The following is a 19,653-nucleotide window of genomic DNA, read 5'->3' on the forward strand; positions in this document are numbered from 1 at the left end:
ACACTGGCTGACCAATTTATTAAGGATTGTGTGTGGAATACTGAAATGAATTTCTAGCTACTCTGAATATTGATGTTCCAGGGAGAAACTGGCTTCCAAATGCTTTCTGGAAGTGAGAAGCTTTATCAGAGCATTTATAAAAGTATCATGAAGTCCCTTCAGATCCTGCATCTTCATTTCTGATAAACACATTTTCCAACCCAGAAATGACCCCCTTAATAGGAGACCTTGTGGAAAATGGGTTTATTCTTTTCCTTGTGGCCTGCAGCAGAAAGAAAAAGCCCAGTAGCCTATTTTGCATAAAGTCTGATCAAACATTGTTTTCCTCTGGTAAACTGGAAAGTTGATAATGCTTTCACTAGAAGGGAATGTTTCACTTCAGTGCCCAGATTTTGATTTATGTTCAAAAGTACTTCTGATGGAATAAATGCCATTTCCAATCAGAAAATCAAAATATTTTTTAAATGAGAGGCTGCATCTCCCACACATTTTCTGCTTCTTGCTGTTTTTTGTTTGTCTGTCTGAGACCGACTAATTTGTGAAACTAAGACAAACTCTGGAATAATTTTGATTTTCAAAACAGGCATTTCTCATCTGTTTTTAACATGAGAATTTAGGTTTAATGGAAACTTCTAGTGGCAAGAGTGACTCAGGGCCGACCAAATGCTCCTCAGAGCTGTGACCTCACATTAATTTGTCTGGCACATAATATTGGGACTTTCAGAGCTACTATATTATCAATTTAAAAACTTAATTACCATTTAAATATGCCTTAGTTAAATTTATTACCATGTTAAATTGTAATGAGAGAGGAAAATCTTCAATCAAAGCTCTGTTTTTAGTAAATTCTAGAAGGTCTCTGATTTCTACACAAGAACATGGATTAAATGTGGCCTTCGCTCTCTCTGTGTCAAATGAGCTGAAGCCACAAAAAGGGGGATTTGGGGTTGCTTCTAAATGCAAATTATCCCAAATTCCAGCTTTAATAAAGATCCTGTCATCTGAATTAGTGATTGATTGAATTAAACAGAATGGACTCACTGCCCTTTTCCCAAACCAACCCTCCAAGAAACAAGTCTTCAAGTTGCCTTTGAAATCCATGGAATTCTTCCTTTTTAAACCCCTGGAATGTGTCCCTTAAGGAAATAATGGCTATTGTTATTTTCTGGTAGGTTTGTACTGTGTCCTCTGGACAGAGTGAACTTCTTCACAGACAGGAACATTTCTCCATGATTTTGGTGTCCTGAAATGTGTCTGGACTTTTCCAGGTAAGTTTATAGGGAAGGGAGGCAGTTATTTATCATGGAATCACAGAACAGAACCATGGAATGGTTCGGGTTGGAAGGCACCTTCAAGACCATCTTGTTCCAAGCAGGCTGCTCCAAGCCCCATCCAACTTGGCCTTGGACACTTCCACGGAAGGGGCAGTCACAGCTTCATTGGGCAACCTGAGATGAGTATGGAACTCTGAGTACAGAACTTCCACCCAAAATCTGGTTTAAATCTCTCCTCTTCCAGTTTGAATAGAGCTGGGCACCCCGAGAAAGTGGGGTGAAGGTGTCTTTCAGTTATTTCCAGAAGCACTTGGAGCTGGACATCCAAACCATTGACAAGAATTTATGCATTGTGGTTGGGATGAGGTACACCACGTCTCCTTGTGCGTGAGGGTTCCCACCAACTCCATACTTGGGTGGTCCTTGGGATGGGACATGGAGTTCCATAAGGAAAAAAAAAAAACCAGCTAGGAGAGATCAGGACCTGGATTGGGTGGACAGGTGGGAAAGACCTAGGAACAAAAGCAGAAGTGTGATTCAAGGTGCCATCAACAAAGATAATTTATTATTTTTAATATATTTTATTAATTTTATATTTTTAGATTTTATAGATTTTATTATTAATAATATTTTTATTGTTTTTATTATTGTTGTTGTTTTTGTTAGTTGCATTATCATATATAAACTTACAGAGTTTCTTATTCAGTAATGAACTCATTTTCAGGGATTTTATTATTTACTATTTTGTTTTAAAGTTGAGTGTCCAACACAGTGTCTGGGCTGGACTGTGGTGAATAAGAGAAGCAAAGATGTTCATGGGTGAAGGATCACATCAGGAATTTCACATCCTTAACTTTACAGCCAAGCTATCAAACCCATCAGAATGATGGGACATTGCAGACTTCACTGTCTGCACAGGAGTTTTAAGCAGTTTGGACCTGTGGGGGTGTGTGATATCCAGCTGGAAGTTTCCAGGCCAGGCAGCGTTTAACTCAGCTCAGTTTGCAGCAACAAAAAAATCTTAAGAGCAAAAATGTCTGGTCCTGTGAAAGAAATGGGGAGTGGGGACACTTTATTATATTTAGGGAGGACCTTGACTTGGATGCTTTCTTGGCAGTGTAATGCAATTCAGGATGGATTGTGTGGAGGAATTTGGGTTGGGATCCACCTCATCTCATTTCAGAGAACTCCATCCCAGCTGGTCACATTCAGACCCCCCTACCACAGAATCATGGAATGGTTTGGGTTGGAAATTAACTTTAAATGAACTTCTGGTCTTCTAGTGGTCTTCTAGTCCAACCTCCTGCAATGGTCAGGGCCTTCTTCATCCAGATCATGCTGCTCAGAGCCTCATCCAAGCTGACCTTGAAATGTTTCCTGAGATGGAAATTTCTCTGGATAACCTCATCTGGTGCTTAACCACTCCCATCACAAAAGAGTTCTTCCTTAGAGCCAGTCTAAATCTCCCCTCTTTCAGTTTAAAACCATCACCCCTTGTCCTGTCCCTACACACCCTACAAACAAATCTGTTTCCATCTTTCTTATTAAACTCCCTTTAAGGAGTTTACAGGTTTTAAGGAGTTGAAAGGCTTCAATAAGTTTTTCCCAGATCCTCCTATTTTCCATGCTAAATAACCCAAACTCTCTCAGCTTTTCCTCATTGGAGCAGTGCTCCATCCCTCCAAAGGAATCAGATGTGTGAAACTTTTAGGATTCCTCCAGCATTAGAGCCTTTTTTATTGCACATATGGGAAAGGTTCAGGCTGTTTGCATGCTGGGAATCACAGGATTTTTAGATTGGAAAAGACCTCGAAGATCCTCAAGCCCAACCTTTGGCTGATCCCTGTCACCCATGGCGCTAAGTGCCACATCCAGGCGTTTCTTCAACACCTCCAGAGATAGTGACTCCTCCACATCCTGACCCTGCAATGTTCTTGCCCCAGAACCAGCTGAAAAAGGTGCGAACTGCCCACCTTGCCCTAAATTCTCACCCAGCTCTGGGTTTTACAGGCTCAACTCTTCTTTCTTGTCCTGAAATCCTGGGTGCCATCAGGCAGTGGCAGCGGTGGTGTCTGCCAGACTTGCTGGGGCTGCAGAGGGAGACGCTTGTCACTCACCCAGCAGGAAGGTGGCCCTCACAAAACAAAGCTTTTTGCCATGACCTACATTGCCAACACCCACCCACCCAACGCGTGGGCTGTGTCTCCTCCTGGGGGAAGCCCAGAAGCCATGTGGGGGTTTTATCCCAATTTGTTTTCACGTTGTCAGTGAGATAACGGAGACATCCTGGTGTGTCCTGCATGACAGAATCCTGCCAGCAATAGAGACTCCCACTGCTGATGGGAAAATATAATTTATTGGCAAGGCTGGCCGCAGTTTTACAGATATTTGTGATATTTCGTGGAAAGAATAATTTTATTTTAAGAATGTGTATCTGCCTCTAAGCCTGGGTATCTATAGCCCTCTCTACATACAATACTTGGCTGGCATTTCTCAAAGTCAGACATTTAATTAACAGAAGTTTAGGCTTTTTAAAATCTCTATGTGTTATCAGTTACCAGCTTGTACCCTTCCATCTTAGGGAGTAAAAATGAAACCCCAGGCCCCTCCTCAGAGGTTTAATCATCAGGAGATTGGATTCCACATCCCTGGAAGTGCTCAAGGCCAGGCTGGATAGGGTTTGGAGCAAGCTGGTTTACTGGAAGGTGTCCCTGCCCTTGGCAGGGGGTTGGAATGAGAGGATCTTTCAGGTCCTTTCCAATCCAAACAATTCTGAGCCCTTTGCTGTTATTTTTGCGTTGCTGGAACCAAGTGAAGGGCGAGGATGGACTCTCACTGCCCACATGACCCAGGAGGAAAGGACAATATCCCAGAATCCACAAGATCCTCCCTACGTGTGGTGGGTCAGCTCCAAAAACACTACCTTGGTGAGGGTGTGGCCTGGAACCCCCCAAAAATATTCAGGTTTCACTCTTAGGCTTCACCACCCCTGGGAGATGCCAACAGCTGCTGTCCACATTCCCTGTCCTGTCCTAATGGACACAACAACCCCCTGCCACCCACTGCTGCTTGCATTAGGAAGGTGGGAAAATTATGGCCTTTCTGCATCCTGGAGAGATTCTGGAGAAGAGAAAAAAAAGTGTGGTTAAAAATAACCAGGCTGTGGATTTGCAGGCAAAACTGTGCAATTAGTTGGGGTCTGTTACTCAAGGCTGTGAGAACAGAGTGAAATGCAGCAGATGGGGGAAGACTCAGCAAACACAGAGTTTGTTGTCTTCAAAACTTTCCAACAACATCTTTTTTTTTCCCATTTTTTCCCCTTTTCCCTCTGGCTGTTGCTTGATGAGCATAGTTATATGTTTGGAATAAATCTAAGGCCTAATAAATGCACAGTTTGTCAGCTGTTGGGAGTTTTTAGAGGTTGGTTTATCTTCCCTCTACCTTGTTAAACATCAGGAGAAGCCTTATTTGGATTATCACAGATCTTCACCCTTAACTTGGGGCAAAGAAATGCTAAAGGAGGCTAGATTAGATTAGATATTAAGAAGAAATTCCTCCCTATGGGGGTGGTGAGGCCTTGGTATGGAATTCCCAGGGAAGCTGCGGCTGCCCCATCCCTGGCAGGGCTCCAGGCCAGGCTGGATGGAGCTTGGAGCAACCTGGGATGGTGGAAAGTGTCTCTGCCATGGCAGAGGAGTTGGGATGGGATGATATTCCAGGTCCCTTCCAAACTAAACTGTTCCATTATCATCCAACTAAATTAAATTCCTTTACTAACAGAAATATAGGGTTTGGTGCTGAAATAATTTAAAAACTCACTGAGGGCCAAACATTTTTTTCCCCTTCAATTTCCTATATATTAAATAAAAAAGAAGCCCTTTGCTTCATAACCTTGTAGTTAGATTTGTCTTCCTTTAAGTGGAAACCCTCAGTTCAAGCATTTTCCATTTTTTAGGGAAGGGATGAGGCTTTGACAGCCAGAAAATAAGAAATAAGACATACAAAACCCACCCTTTTCCACCAGCTCTAGGACATTTCAATGGGGGCAGCTCTCAGCCAGAGACAGAGGATTAAAGAAGCCATAAAATAATCCAGGCAGCAATTGTGAGACACAAAGATTATTCACAGATTTAATTATGCCCATTTACATAATTGTCCTCAGGGACACAAGTCTGTGGCTAAATCCCTGGAATCCCCCTCACGCAGCTCTGGGGCTGTTCATTGATCCTGAAGGAATTTTTTCACCAGGAAAAGCTGTGATGTGGCAGGAAGTCTGACCACCCTCCCGAAAACCTCAGGCAGCTCCGATTTTCAGCCATCCCCAAAAAAAGATTCGGCACCACAGACTTCCCAGAGCTGACGAGAAGACTGATGGAGGCTTCACCCCTCTAACGCCACGCTGGGATAAAACCCCCTTGAAATGTCAGATGAGCAGGAGCTCGCAGGTGGCTTTGCCTCCCTCCCTGGGGACATTTCTGGGTCTCCTGACTCACAGGCAGTGCCCGGGGGGCTGCATCAGCCCCCTCCTCAGCGGGGGAAGGCAGGTGGGCCAGGCAGAGCCCCGGCCCCACGGGGAGAGAGATGCTTTTAGTTAGTTCTGACTCATCCCTGGGCTGCCTTTGGAGAGTGGGAGTCGCTCTGCTATTTTCTGTGCACCGGCTCTGCTGGCTGTCATTTCCCACCTGGGGGACAGCGGGTTTGAAAGCCAGAGTGCAGCATTTTGTGGCTGGAACTTTTTTTTTTTTGTTGTTTGTTTTTTTCCTCCTCTCCCAATGAAGGGTGAAAGTTTGGTGCCTGTAGGACAAGCTGGAAAATGGAAAAGGGGAGAAGGGGAAGGAAAATTTTGTTTTGGTCACGGAGGGGATATCACTATTGCTTTACATCCAGACTGTTCAGAGGGTTTATTGGCACCTGTTAACTTGAGAAATATGTGGGGAAGGTGGAAAATGAGCCTTTCCTGCCTCCAAATCCTGGCTGGATGTTTGATCCAATGTCATCCCTACCTCACAGGACCCAGATAAGCTACCAAAAGTCAGGACCCAGACAAGCTACCAAAAGTCCCTTTAGGTCAATATTTCTATGCCTCAGAGCTGTCAATCTTCCCATCAAACTCGGTGTCACTTGGATCCATTTCCCTCTGGATGCATTATCTGTGGAGAATCAATTGCATGGCTTGGGGCTGGGTTATTGATGCCATTATCTTGTTTATGGCTTGTGGATGTTCCGGGACTCAAAGCAGTGCCCTTCTAACCCCGAGTCAAAGAAAAGTCCAATTATTCCCATATTTCAGATGTCAAAATGGAGATGGATCCACTCAGGGGTTTTGCCCCACAAGGCTTGGGTTGTTTGCAGGGCTTGATGCTGTTCTCTGTTCTCTGGGAATGGCATAAAATGGTTTTGCTTGGAAGGGGCCTTAAAAATCAACCTGTTTTAACTCTCCTGACATGGGCAGGGACACCTTCCACTATCTCGGGTTGCTCCAAGCCCTGTCCAACTTGGCCTTGAACACTTCCAGGCACGGGGCAGACACAGCATCAGCCTGTGCCAGGGCCTCACCACCCTCACAGGGAAGAATTTCTTCATAATATCCCACCTAAATCTACACTCTCTCATCTTAAAGCCATCCCCCCTTGCCCTGTCACTCTTTGCCATTGCATAAAGTCCCTTTCCAGCTTTCCTGTATCCCCTTTTAGGTACTGGAAGGCCACAGTAGGGTCTCCAGGATACCTGGTGAGGTTCTGAAAGTTCTTCTCAGACAGGCTGAGGACTTGAACCTCATCTCTTGTCTAACTCCAAGAGTGAGATCCTATTTATATCCTCACTTGTCTTCAGCAGCACACTTTTTAAAGGAGTAGGTTGTCTTAGCCAGAAGAGATTTTCAGACCTGGATCCTAAATGGAGACCTCCCAACAGCCTGGTGTGACCTACCTGACTTCCAAGCAGATTTGGAAGCTCATGCTTCCCCTTTCCCGACAGGTCCTATGGAGCACCTCCAGCTGGCAGTCTCAGATCTTGGCAGGGAATGTCTGTCTACCCAGGAAAACTGATTGTGCGTGGCTGGAGCTGCCAAATCCACAGCTGGGGCTTGGCCATGTGCAATAGTGGAATTTTTGAGGAGAAATCATGGGAAGCTGCAGCACACACCCTAGTTTGAAAGGGGTGAGTACCTGGAGGGGTTCCCCAAGGCTGGAAAAGCAATTCCCAGGGCTGAGACAGAGCTGCACACCAGGATTGGATCAGAGCTGTGATATCCATGAAAACGCAGAACCTCCACACACTTCATTGCCATGTGCCATAATTCTTTTCCATCTCTCACACCCAGGTTTTTCCTCCTTGTTAGAGATTTCCTGTTTTTTTTATGGACAAATAATGAAGCTGAATCATTCACCCAGATGTAAGGCTGCATAAAGCTTTGGATCCCACTCTTGAAGCAGCCACATCTAAGGGCAGGAGGGATTCTTGAGTGCTGCCTTCAGCACAGGAAGGACATGGAGATGTTGGAGCGAGTCCAGAGGAGGCACCAAGGAGGTCAGAGGGATGGAGCAGCTCTGCTGTGAGGGAAGGCTGAGGGAATTGTGATTGTTTGGCCTGGAAAAAAAGCCTTGGGGTGACTTAATTGTGGCCTTCCAGTACCTGAAGAAGCTGACAAGGAACATGGAGAGGGATTATTTGCTAGAGCATGGATGGACAGGACACGGCTTCAAACTGAGAGTAGGTTTGGATTGGATATTAGGAAGAAATTCTTGACTGTGAGGGTTGGGAAGCCATGGCACAGGGTGCCCAGAGAAGCTGTGGCTGCCTCATCCCTCAGGTTGGACAGAACTTGGAGCAACCTGGAGTAGTGGGAGATGTCCCTGCCCATGGCAGGGGGTGGGAATGAGATGATCTTTGAGGTCCTTTCCAACCCCAACCATTCCACATTTGATGCTTCTTGCATTGGAATGAAGCACGTGAGTGAACTGATGACCTTCAGCTGCAGGAGGTTGCTCTGGAGGGAGCTAAAGATGCTCCAGATTTTTCCTTCATCTCCACATGTTCTGGAGCCTTGCAGGATCCTGGTGCAAACTTTGGGAAACTTTGTGGTTTCTCTGCTTTCCTTCTGAGCTGAGGGAAACCAGAGAGTGTCACTTCTTGGAAGGTATCCATTGCCTACATTCCCAGATTTATCCTCACTGTACACACGGATTTTGGAGTGCTTTGGATGAGGACCCTCTCCAGGTTCCCTCTGAAATCCCTGGAACAAGGAAAGCCTGGGAATGCTCAAGAAATGGAGCTGGATTCCCAAGCAGTGGCACAACAAAACAACATATTCCTTTTTTTCTGCAGTTTTGGGGACTTTGATTATAAGTCAAGTTGCTAAAAAATAACATTTAGAACATTTAGATGGCAAAATTTCTCTTATTTTTTACATTTACATTTAAGCACAAATTTACTCCCCAATCATTTCTAAATGGATTTCTTTTTAAGACAATTTAAAAGAGGGAAAATGAGGTGTTACTGGATGCATACTGGGGAGCACTTATTGGAGAGGCAGCAATGAACTGCAAATGTTACATAATTATATAGAAGATAGCAGGATGGCAGTGTTCTGAAATAAAAAAGTACCAGCATTTGGAAAGAAGAGGGATCATTGGAAACAATTTATGTAGTTTAGAGTGATTTAAGTGTAGTTAAACAATTGCACATTTTGGTGCAATGAATGACATAATAGTCCAAGAGAACTGAAAGGTTTCCAAGTCTCTTTTCCAAGTCAGCTTTCCAGCTGATGGTCCAACAGGGAAAACTCTTATTTGTGGGGAGAGGCTGCTCCTGGCCTGGGTTTTCCTGACATTTGTTCTTTATTGCTTTGTTGTGTGGTCAGTCACACCATTCCAACACCGGAATGGATTTCCCAGAGAAGCTGCAGCTACCCCATCCCTGGAAGTGTCCAAGGACAGGTTTGGATGGAGTTTGGATCAACCTGGGACAGTGGAGGAGTGAAATGAGGTGATCTTAAAGGCTCCTTCCAACCCAAACCATTCCTTGATTTTTCTTGGATGAATGTTGGGCAAACTGCTTTGAGTGGTGAAAGTCTGAAATCTCATCGTATTCCAACAGGTTTTGGGAAAATCTGAGCCTGAGGAGAGCTGAAGTAGCTCAGCTGGGAGAGCGTTAGACTGAAGATCTAAAGGTCCCTGGTTCAATCCCGGGCTTCAGCAGAGTTTTCCTGCACTTTTGTGTGCCCAGGGCTGGGCTCTCCAGCACAGGAGAGACCTGGACATGCAGGACAGAGTCCAGCCAAGGGCCAGCAGCACTGGGAGGGACTGGAGGGGACAGGAGCATCTCTGCTGTGGGGAAAGGAGGAGAAACTGGGCCCAGTGGCCTTGAGAGAGTCTGGAGTTCCCCTTCTCAGACATATTCCCAAGTGACCTGGTATGGTGCTGGGCAAGGGGCTGTAGGTCCTGCTTGAGCAGGGCTTTGGAGCAGGGACCTCCATGAGGTCCCTTTGGACCTCAGCCAGTCTGAGCCTGTGAAAGAGGGACAGGGTTTTACAATTCAAGTATTTCGGCAAAAATCGTGATAGAAAGGGATTTTTGTTCCTTCCACTGCCTGTTCCCAGTCCTGTGGCATGGACTGCCCTGTAAATTGGTGGTAATATTGAGTCAAGGATGTGGGGGCTGCTTAGTCTGGAGTGAGCCAGAGGAAACCACGGAGAGATCGAGCTCCTTTCTTATGAGGAAAGGCTTGGTTTGCTCAGCCTGAAGAAGAAAAGGCTCCAGGGAGGCCTCAAAACCACTTCCAGTGCCTAAAGGGGCTCCAAGAGAGGTGGAGAGGAACTTTGGAAAGGGTCCTGGAGTGTCAGGACAAGAGGGAATGGCTCCAAATTGACAGAGGGCAGCATTAGATGGGATATTAGGAATAAATCCTTCCCTGTAAAGGTGGGGAGGCCTTGGTAAAGGTTGCCCAGAGCAGCTGTGCTGCCCTGGATCCCTGGAAGTGTCCAAGGCCAGGTTGGACAGAGCTGGGAGCACCCTGGGATAGTGGAATGTGTCCCTGCCCATGGTGGGGGTGCTGGAACTCAATGATCTTGAAGACCCCTCCCAACCCAAACCATTCCATGATTTTATGACCCTTCGAGGCCAATCATGGGGCCTGACCACCTCTGCCAGGCAGCATTCCAGGCTTTGAGCAGCACCAGCCACAGCTGCAGAGTCATCACTACCAGCAGAGCTCAGCTCCTTGCTAGAATTAATTATTTGAGTCAGCTTAATTACAGATTTCTCACCTTTGCCCTAAATGTTAATCCCTTCTCCAGCCATGGAATTTCACAGGGGATCTGTGAGCTCCCTTCTTGCCTCCAGTGGTGATATTTTGTGTCAGTGAGGCACTGAAAGAGGGGCTGGACACTCCTCTCCCTTCACTGTTGCCCCCTCCCCAGAACAGCAGAAACAATGCTTTGGCATCACATTACATAATATTCTTCTTATGAGCACTTGCAAACATCTTTATTGCAAAAAAAAAAAAATGAAAGAGTGTTGGAAATAACTTTTGAACTTCAGAGAAAAGGAAAAAGAGAAAACCTGGCTGAGACAGATTAAAACTCGTGACTCATCAAGGGTAGAGCTGAGACCTGAGAAAAACCTGCTCTAACCCCTGTAACACAACTCTGAAAAATAAAGGTGGCAGGGATGCGGTGGTGAGTGATACTGTCATGGAAAAATAGAGCCGAGTGCTGGGCAGACAACACAGTCAGGGAATACGACAACCCCTGGAGACCAGGAGAGGCTTGGCAGCTCATCCCTACCCATTCCCATGGTTATCCATGATTTGGAGTGGCTGCAGGGGGTTGCCAGGTGGGAACTTTTGAGATATTTGAGATATTATCCCTTCTTTTGCAGAGCCACAGCGTGGATCCAGACGGATCTGAGCGCGGGTGTTGCAATGCAGACAGAACTTGTCTCGCCCCTCATTTGGAAAATCTGCAACTAAGAAAACCCCCAGAGTCCTGGTGGCAGCTCCTCATTCCATCTCCTTTCCTGCTTGGCTCTCCATAATCCCAAAATCTGGGATCGTTTCCTCTCCTCAGACAGACTGAGCGCCAAGAAGGACAAAAACGCTTCAGGAGCTCCAGGGGTTGCTGAGACTGGATTTAAACAGGAAATAGAACAAATTTCCCAGGGCAATCTCCTGCTTGGGAAAAGGGAGTGGATTGACGGAGGAATGGTCGTAAAGGCAGCAGAAAAGAGGGACTGACGTCAGAGCTCCTCATTTCCATTTCTACGTCACCTAGCAACACTCCACTTAAGGACTGAACTTCCGAGACGTGGATTCCCTGGGAATTTTCCCATTAGGTGGCACCACTGGCCTTGGGAAGGCTTTCATCTGCTCTGGCTCCATCCGGCCAGATACACCTAGATCCAAATGCATTGATCTCTCCCTCCCAAAAATTCAGAAACAGCTGAAAATGGATCAGATTTGTGAAGAGCTAAAAGTGCTGTGGGTTATTTGATGCAATTAATTTGGAGAAAAACTTCTGATAGGATCCAGCCTATCTTTAATACAGATTCTGGAAAACCCCACAGAGAGACAAAACCTGGCTGCTCTTGGCATGAATTAAATGATCCTGAAGGTCCTTTCAAAACCCCCAAAAATTCTATGATTGGGTAAATGGTAAAGATTTGCCTTTTGGCCTCAGAGAAGCAGGTGAGATGAATCCCACCCCAGGAACCTTTTCAAGATTGCTGTGTTTTACAGAAAAAATGCCATGCCAGATCTTCTCTTGTGGTCTTTGCTCCCTGTCACATAGATGTGCCCACCTGGCCTTCCATAAATTTGGAAATCATCACTGCTGGTAATGCCAAACAGCTCACAGCTCCTCAGGGAAGAACAAAACAGAACTATTTCACAAAATTAGAGGCTCTTATGTTTTAAAATAGGCATTGGTCTGTTTTGATTTGCTTTCAAAGACAGAATCTTTGAAGAAAAATTAAGCCTGGAGCAAGTCCACACTCCAGACATTAAAAACCCTTCAAAGCAAAGCTTTACATGTGAGTAAACACTTAGGATACACTTCAAAATAATCAGCTAAGAAATCATCTGTGCAATTCTCACTTCCCTTCAGCATCCAAGTGTGGGAAAAAAAATACCAGGAAGAGTGTTCTGTTCCTAAATTCTGATCCAAGATGTACTTGTAAGATCCACAGTCACTGAGCTCAAGAAATTGCTCCTTTAAAAACCTTCTGCAGGTAAAAATAACCTGCTCTGAACACACAGCCTTGGTTTGGGGATGATCTTGCAGAGGACGCAGTGCAAGATTTTTTCTTCATCCTCTTTCATGGACAATAGGAAAAACTTTCTGGTGCCAATGCGCAGCTTCCTTCTTCTTATGGATCCTGAGGTCCTGGTCTAGATGAGAGACACACAACAGGAGAGACAAGGATGGCTCATTCCCACTTCAGGACTGAGGCCTAATTACCATCCCGTGGCTCTAATTAATTCCTGGGCAACACTGTAGATCCCTCTCATATCAGCAGCTCTACCAGACACAAAATGGAATTGGTTTTTGGAATTGCTTTTGGGGTTATGTTGCCTGTTGGCTGTGGTCTTTGTAACAAATCTTCCCGGATTTGTTATGTGCACCTTTTATTTTTGGCCCCACAGAGCTTTCAAAAACTGGATCTGGACATAGAGGAGACAATTTGTAAGTCAAGAAGCAGAAATGCTGCAGCACTGCTCAGCTGTCTGAAAATTCTCTGCCTGTCAAGCACAAAGATGCTGAGACCCTCAGCCACTCATGACCAGTTCCTCAGTGACCATGGGTGGGATCACCATTGGGATCCAGTGCTGGAAGTGTTTTTGGAGAAAAAAACCCACTTGGGGAATGATCCTGATGTCTGGATATTTCAAGAGATTCTGTATCCTAGTTTGGGAGCCTGAGATATCAGGAACTGTTATCTAATAAATCTCAGTGAGGAAGTATCAACTGCTGTCAAGCTGAACATTCAAACCCAGATTAAATATATTTCTGACACCTTTCGCTACCAGATTTTTAACAGACATGGAAAACTTGCTGCGCGTTCCACATATGTATTTTGGGAAGATGTGAATTTGAAGCTGGTGAAAGATGGGAGATTGTCCTGGGAGCGAATAATTTGCAGGATAAGTTGGTGGGCTGGGCAAACATCGCCCATATCACTGCATGAAGATGCCTGGCTCCCGTTCCTTAGGTGGAGAGAGACAGATTGATGTGAAAAGATTAGCCAGGCTCCATGGATAGTTTCAGATCCTTCCGTGGGCTCTGTGAAAAGGTGTCAGGAAATTCTGTTCAGTGCTACTGCTCCTGGCTGGTTCCCAGATCAGGGCTGCTGTTTAATTCCAGATTTAGCCGTGTTTTATCACAGAATGCCAGAATGTTTCAGGCTGGGAAGGACCTTAAAGATCATCTCTTTCCAATCCCCTGGCATGGGCAGGGACACTTTCCACTGTCCCAGGTTTCTCCCAGCACCATCCAACCTGGCCTTGAACACTTCCATGTGTCTTGAGTCATTACTTTTGATCTCAGTCTGTCTCTAACCTGTTCCCTGAAACAATTATTTGGTTCCCAAGATAAAGTCAACCAAAAGCTGCCTGAAAGGCTGAAAGGCCATTGTATTTCAACAGATTTTGGGAAAAACTGAGCTTGAGCAGAGCTGAAGTAGCTCAGCTGGGAGAGCGTTAGACTGAAGATCTAAAGGTCCCTGGTTCAATCCCGGGCTTCAGCAGAGTTTTCCTGCACTTTTGTGTGCCCAGGGCTGCGCTCTCCAGAACAGGAGAGACCTGGACATGCAGGAGAGATCCATCCAAGGGCCAGGAAGGTGATCAAAGAATCACAGAAGGGGTCAGACTGGAAGGGGCAAGAGTGGAGTCATCTGGACCAACCTCCCTGCTCAAGCAGGGTCATCCCAGAGCACATGGATTGTGTCCAGAGGGTTCTGGAATATCTCCAGTGAGAGAGACTCCACGCCCTCTCTGATCTCTGTTCAAGGCTTGCTCACTGTCCAAGGAAGAAGTTCTGCCTCATGTCCAGGTGGAATTTCCTGGGATCAGTTCCTGCCTGTTCCTCTGGTGCCATTGCTGGGTCCCCCAGAGCAGAGCCTGGGCCCTGCTCGGAGCCCTCCCTGCAGACAGGGACACACAGGGATGAGCTCCCCTCTCAGTTGTCTCTTCTTGAGGCTGAACAGGCCCAGTCGAACATAAGCAAAGGACTGGAGCCTCTTTCTTATGAGGAGAGGATGAGAAGGATTGGTTGCCCTGAAAGGTTGTGGAGTTTCCATTCTGAAAAATTTTAAAATGTCACCTAACTGTGGCCCTTTGGACTGGCTCTGGTTGACCGTGCTGTAGCAGAGAGTTGCATTAGACGATATCCAGAAATCTCCTCCAACTCTTCAGCAAGTAGAGGACAAAGACAAATTTTATGTGTAGGGCAGGGAAAGGCCAGGCCAATGTCATCCTCAGGTTTTTCCATCAGCAGTGTCCACCTGGCCAATCTGCACAATCATCCTGGCTGACCAACCAGCCAACAAAGAGCTGGGACCAAGATTAGGGTGTCAGAAGAACCCGACCTACAAATGAATAAAAGCTAATTTAAACACTCCTACCCTTAAAATATTATCAAGGTAAAGTTCTCCTCTTTTTTTTTTTTTTTTCCTTTTTTTTTGAGTCAAACGAATAGCTGTAATAGCATAAAGAGACTCCTTCAAACTGAACTCCTCACCCGCTCTGAAATCCCGGTGCTTGTCATCTGCTGCAGGATCTGCAGCGCGGCGTCACACCCAGAGCCCCCAAATAAACTTCTGCTCTCGTTCCAGGCACCATCTGTGTCCCATTTCTGCAGCGCCTGGCAGAGATTGCTTCCCTTCTATGGAATGTTCCTTCCCCTTGCTGAGCTGCAGACTTCAGAGGTGGGGAAGTCGGCGGGTGGAACGGATCCCAGCTCCGTGCGCTGTGCTGTGAGAGCGTCCTTGGGTGGTGGGATGATTTTGGTGCTTGTCCTTGGTCAGACGGCCCCAAATCAGGCTCCAGGGCAGCCCAAAGAAGAGGTAAAGACAACACTTGGTTATGGGGCTGCCAGAAATGGGAGAGGCTTCACTGGGGTGTTGGGTGTTGATGAGGGTGGGAGTGGTGAGGTGAGGAAGAGCCAAGTTGGGGATAATCATGGATGGGTCCAAATTGCACTGGAGCACGTGACTGCTCTGGGTCAGAGTCACAGAACCACAGAATCACAGATCCATGGAATAACCTGACTTGGAACAGACCCCCAAGGATCATCAAGTTCAACTCCTGGCACTGCACAGGACACCCCAACTATCCCACCTTGTGCCCAAGAGTGTCGTCCAAGCAACCCCTGAGCTCTGTCAGGCTGGTTCTGTGACCACTGCCCTGGGGAGCTGTTCCAGTACCCAAACACCCTCTGGGGGAAGAACCTCGTCCTGAAATCCAACCTAAACCTCCCCTGACACAGCTTCAGGCCGTTCCCTGGAGTCCTGTCACTGGTCACCGCAGGGCAGAGATCAGTGTCCACCCCTCCTCTTCCTCTCAGGATGTAGTTTTGGACTGTGATGGGGTCTCCCCTCATTCTCCTCTTCTGCAGCTGAACAAACCAAGAGCCCTCAGGTGCTCCTCACGTGGCTTCCCCAGATGGTGTTCACAGTCTTGTCTTCCTCTTATGCAAATAAATTGAGTTTTAATGCATAATTCAGGCAGCTGCAACCCAAACAGATAATGAAGAGCCTTGCCTTAGGCTCTCCACCAAACCAGCTGAATCTCTGCCTATCCCTGTGCCTCAGTTTCCCTCTCTGCAGCACTGACAGTTCCCTTACCTTCCCTTCCTGAAGAATGGGAAGAGTCAGCTTGCAGGTGAAAATACTCTGTGTTCCCGGCTTGTTTTGTTGTGTTATCCCAGCACGTGTCCCCGGAGATGATGCTGGATTACTCATACACCTCTCAAGTCCTCTGCTTCTCTAATTCCTTTTATTTGCAAGAATTAGGAACAATCATGTTATCCAGGAAAACACAGCCCTGACAATGCCAGCATCGGCGTCACAGAGCTGTGCTTGGCAGGCTGTTCCTGAGAAACTCCTGAGACTTTCAGGTGGATTCACCTCCAAGTGGGGCGGAAATGGGGAGGAGGGAGTGATTAGAAAGGAGAGAACAGATCATCTCAGAACACTGCAAGATGAGGTAAATAACAAGGAAATTGTGTGGGAAATCAGATGATTCAGAATCCTGGGTCACCTTTGATACAGAACTTTTTGAATGGCCAGGAAAGAGTTTGGGATTCATCTGGAAAGGGAGAGGCTACTGGAGATGAGAAAAACTTGGAATGGTTTGCCTATCATGGCAGAGCTTAGCCAGGTTGAGTGTTGATGATGTGGATCTGGAGGTTGCAAGGATGAGGAATTTGTGGTTGAGCCAGAGGCCAGCAATGTAAGGAAGAGTTTTAAATGGGTTAAGGAAGTGAAAATGCCGAGGCTCGCACCAGTCAATATAGGGCAGCTCTCAATGAGCTCTTTCCTGTCCTCCAAAAACAGCAACAGATGCCAGAAGAGGCTTGTAGGGACTTCTAGGAAAAGGGTTTTGCCATGGGTTTCTGGGAACCACCCTCCCATCCCTATTGTTCGTTTTGCTTCACAACTCTCTGTTGGCACTGTGGCTGCTCCCTCTGAGGATGCTCAGGTCTCATTAGACATAATAAAGTGGATGAAGAAGGTGTGATGAATCAAATCCTTCTCTTCCCCATTCTCATCCCACTATTAACTTTTAAGTGTTCAGTTTATTTCCTTTTTTTTTTTTTTCTTTTTTTTTTTTTTTAGTGAAAAACTGAGCCACAAAATTCAGGGGTTTAACCTACTTTTGAAATTCTTTTACCCTTTGATTTTGAGGCTGAAGCCCTGAACTCTGATATGGGAAGCTATGGTTCAATCTTTATTTTGGTTCTCCCAGCTGCCAAAACAAGAGGTGTTCAGACATCTGCTACCTTGGCACTATCATGTTTAATAACCCTGGGTATTAAATCAATAATCCTGGTTGTGAGGATTTTGTTGAAAAGTGTTAAAACACTTTCTTGATAATTTTGATAACTTTTTCTTTGTGGGTTCTGCTCCTGGTTGTGGACACTTGCACATTTTGGCAAGAGAAGTGGCTATCACACAGAAGCAGGGAAAAGAAAAAGTTATTCCTAAATCAATCTCCAGCAATTTTGATTGATTGAAAGCCCTCTTTGTTCCAATTCCTGTATTCACATGGAGACCCCCATTACCTCAAATCACAGTTATAAACGGGAAATGAAACTGGAAAGTTTCATCGTCACAAAGTTAAATAATTATTAAATCATTATATCAGGAATAGTGTGGCCAGGGCAGTGATCATCCTCTATTATCCATACCTCATAGAAGGGATGGAAGTACTGTGGGGCTAAAAACAATTTATTACTCAGATAAACATCAGCCTCAAAGGCTGTGAGACTTTAAAGGACCAAGAAGTCGGCCATAGTACAAAGCAATCACAAGTTTCTTTGTTACAAGGAAATATATAACATTCTAATCCAATAGGAAGTTGCCACAAAGTTTATTTTGTTTTTCTAACCTATTGCCTTTAGTTAATTTTGCTGCACTGCAGGTACTTTTATCCAGTGGGTTACTATTCCACATACACACATATGCTTTTATTATAACATCTAAACTTACTCTATCCGACTACATTTATGTAAAACCCTTCATTATCTTACTCAAGACAGTTTCTTGCTTGAGACATATTCTTTCTTACAGCTATAGAAACAGAAGTTTATAATTTTTCTGCCTAATATCTATGTACTTTTATTTTTACATCAACCCAAGTTTCTTCCAAGGTTGCAAAATCAAACCCTTCAGTATCTCTGGAAGTTTCTGTGTTTTCTACAATCCCCCTGTACTCAGCACCTCAAATCCTGGGTTCAGTTCTGGGTCCCTCATGATAAGAAAGGCATTGAGGGGCTGGGGAGTGCCCAGGGAAGGGAACGGGGGAGGCTCAGCCTGGAGAAAAGGAAGATCTCCACGACTCCCTGTGATGGGAGGATGGAGACAGGTGGGGATTGGTGCCTTCTCCTAAGTAAGGAGGAATGGGATAAGGGATAACAGCCTCAAGTTGCATCAGGAGAAGAATTAGGTTGGATATTAGGAAAAATTTACCTGTAAGGGTTGTCAAGTGCTGGCACAGGCAGCTCAGGATGGTGGTGGAGTCCCCATCCTTGAAGGTATTTAGAAGCCGTGAGGATGTGGCACTTTGGGACATGGTTTAGTGGTGACCTTGGCAGTGCTGCTTCGATGGTTGGACTCAGTGATCCTAGAGGTCTTTTCCAACCTAAATAATTCCATGATTCAAAGTATCCGGTTTCATAAAAAGCCATGTCAGAGTGGGAAAAAGATCAGTAATTTCATTTTTCAGCCTGTCCCAACTGTTCTTATCCTATCAGCAATAAAATTCCAGGGAGGATGGACATGGGAAGGATCTGTTGTCTCCTGGGAGTGACAGCAGAACCCTTCAAACAAGGAGTGGGAATAACTCGTAACACATTCCAGAGCCCTGCCGAGCTCCGTCTGTGCCTCCCGCCCACCTGCCAGGGGGAGCCGGGAGGGAAAAGTTCACCTGGAAGGGAAAACCAGGAGGAGGTGAGAGAGGAGGATCCTGTGAAATGCCATGGCTGTGTTCTGTGGAGCCCTCTGAACCTGATCTGGGTGCATGAAAGCTAGGCAGGTGGTGAGGGGGACAAAGGGTTCAAAGAGGTGTCCTAACATCTCTAACAATTCAGTCCAGAAAGTTTGGCTCATTTGGATTAATGAATTTCTTGCATATTCCTCAGGAAGTCTTTCTCTCACATTTTCAAACACTGTTTAATTTGCTGCAGTGTGTGAGACCGACTTTTAACAATTTATCTTGACAGCTGCCAGCCCTGGAATGGGACAAATTCCTCAGCGCTGCCGGAGGATTGATACAGATTTATCTGTGCTGCAGATGGCTGTAGGCACACTTGCAGGTGTTTGTGGGGATTTGGATCCTTCTCCTGACATCTCCTATCTAATTTTTTTTTTTTTAATAGTTTATATATTGCATCTCCTCAAGAGAAGATGTTTGACCCATGTGGGAAGTCATGGCTCACTTCCCTCAGCTGAGCTGAGGTTCTCAAAGGTCTCTCTGGCCCCTGATTCATACAATCACAGAATCAGAGTTTGGGTTAAAAAACACCTTAAAGATCATCCAGCTCCAACACCCCATGGAAAGGGGCAACTTCCACTTGACCAGGTCACTCAGAACCCCTTCTACTCCCTTGGATTCTCCATCAACCTGTGCACAAGCTGACAAATCATATTTCTGGGCATATTTTCTC

General features: G+C 45.7%; 2 non-coding genes across 2 annotated transcripts; both read left to right on the forward strand.

The window, feature by feature from the left end:
* Positions 1 to 9,399: 9,399 nt before the first annotated feature.
* TRNAF-GAA (transfer RNA phenylalanine (anticodon GAA)) lies at positions 9,400 to 9,472 on the forward strand. Its single transcript has one exon. It is a non-coding gene; the product is annotated as a tRNA-Phe (tRNA).
* A 4,469-nt stretch (positions 9,473 to 13,941) lies between these two features.
* Positions 13,942 to 14,014, forward strand: TRNAF-GAA (transfer RNA phenylalanine (anticodon GAA)). Its single transcript has one exon. It is a non-coding gene; the product is annotated as a tRNA-Phe (tRNA).
* The last annotated feature ends 5,639 nt before the right edge of the window (positions 14,015 to 19,653 follow it).

Source organism: Lonchura striata, chromosome 1 (assembly GCF_046129695.1).
Source record: "Lonchura striata isolate bLonStr1 chromosome 1, bLonStr1.mat, whole genome shotgun sequence".
In the NCBI taxonomy this organism is placed as follows: Eukaryota; Metazoa; Chordata; class Aves; order Passeriformes; family Estrildidae; genus Lonchura; species Lonchura striata.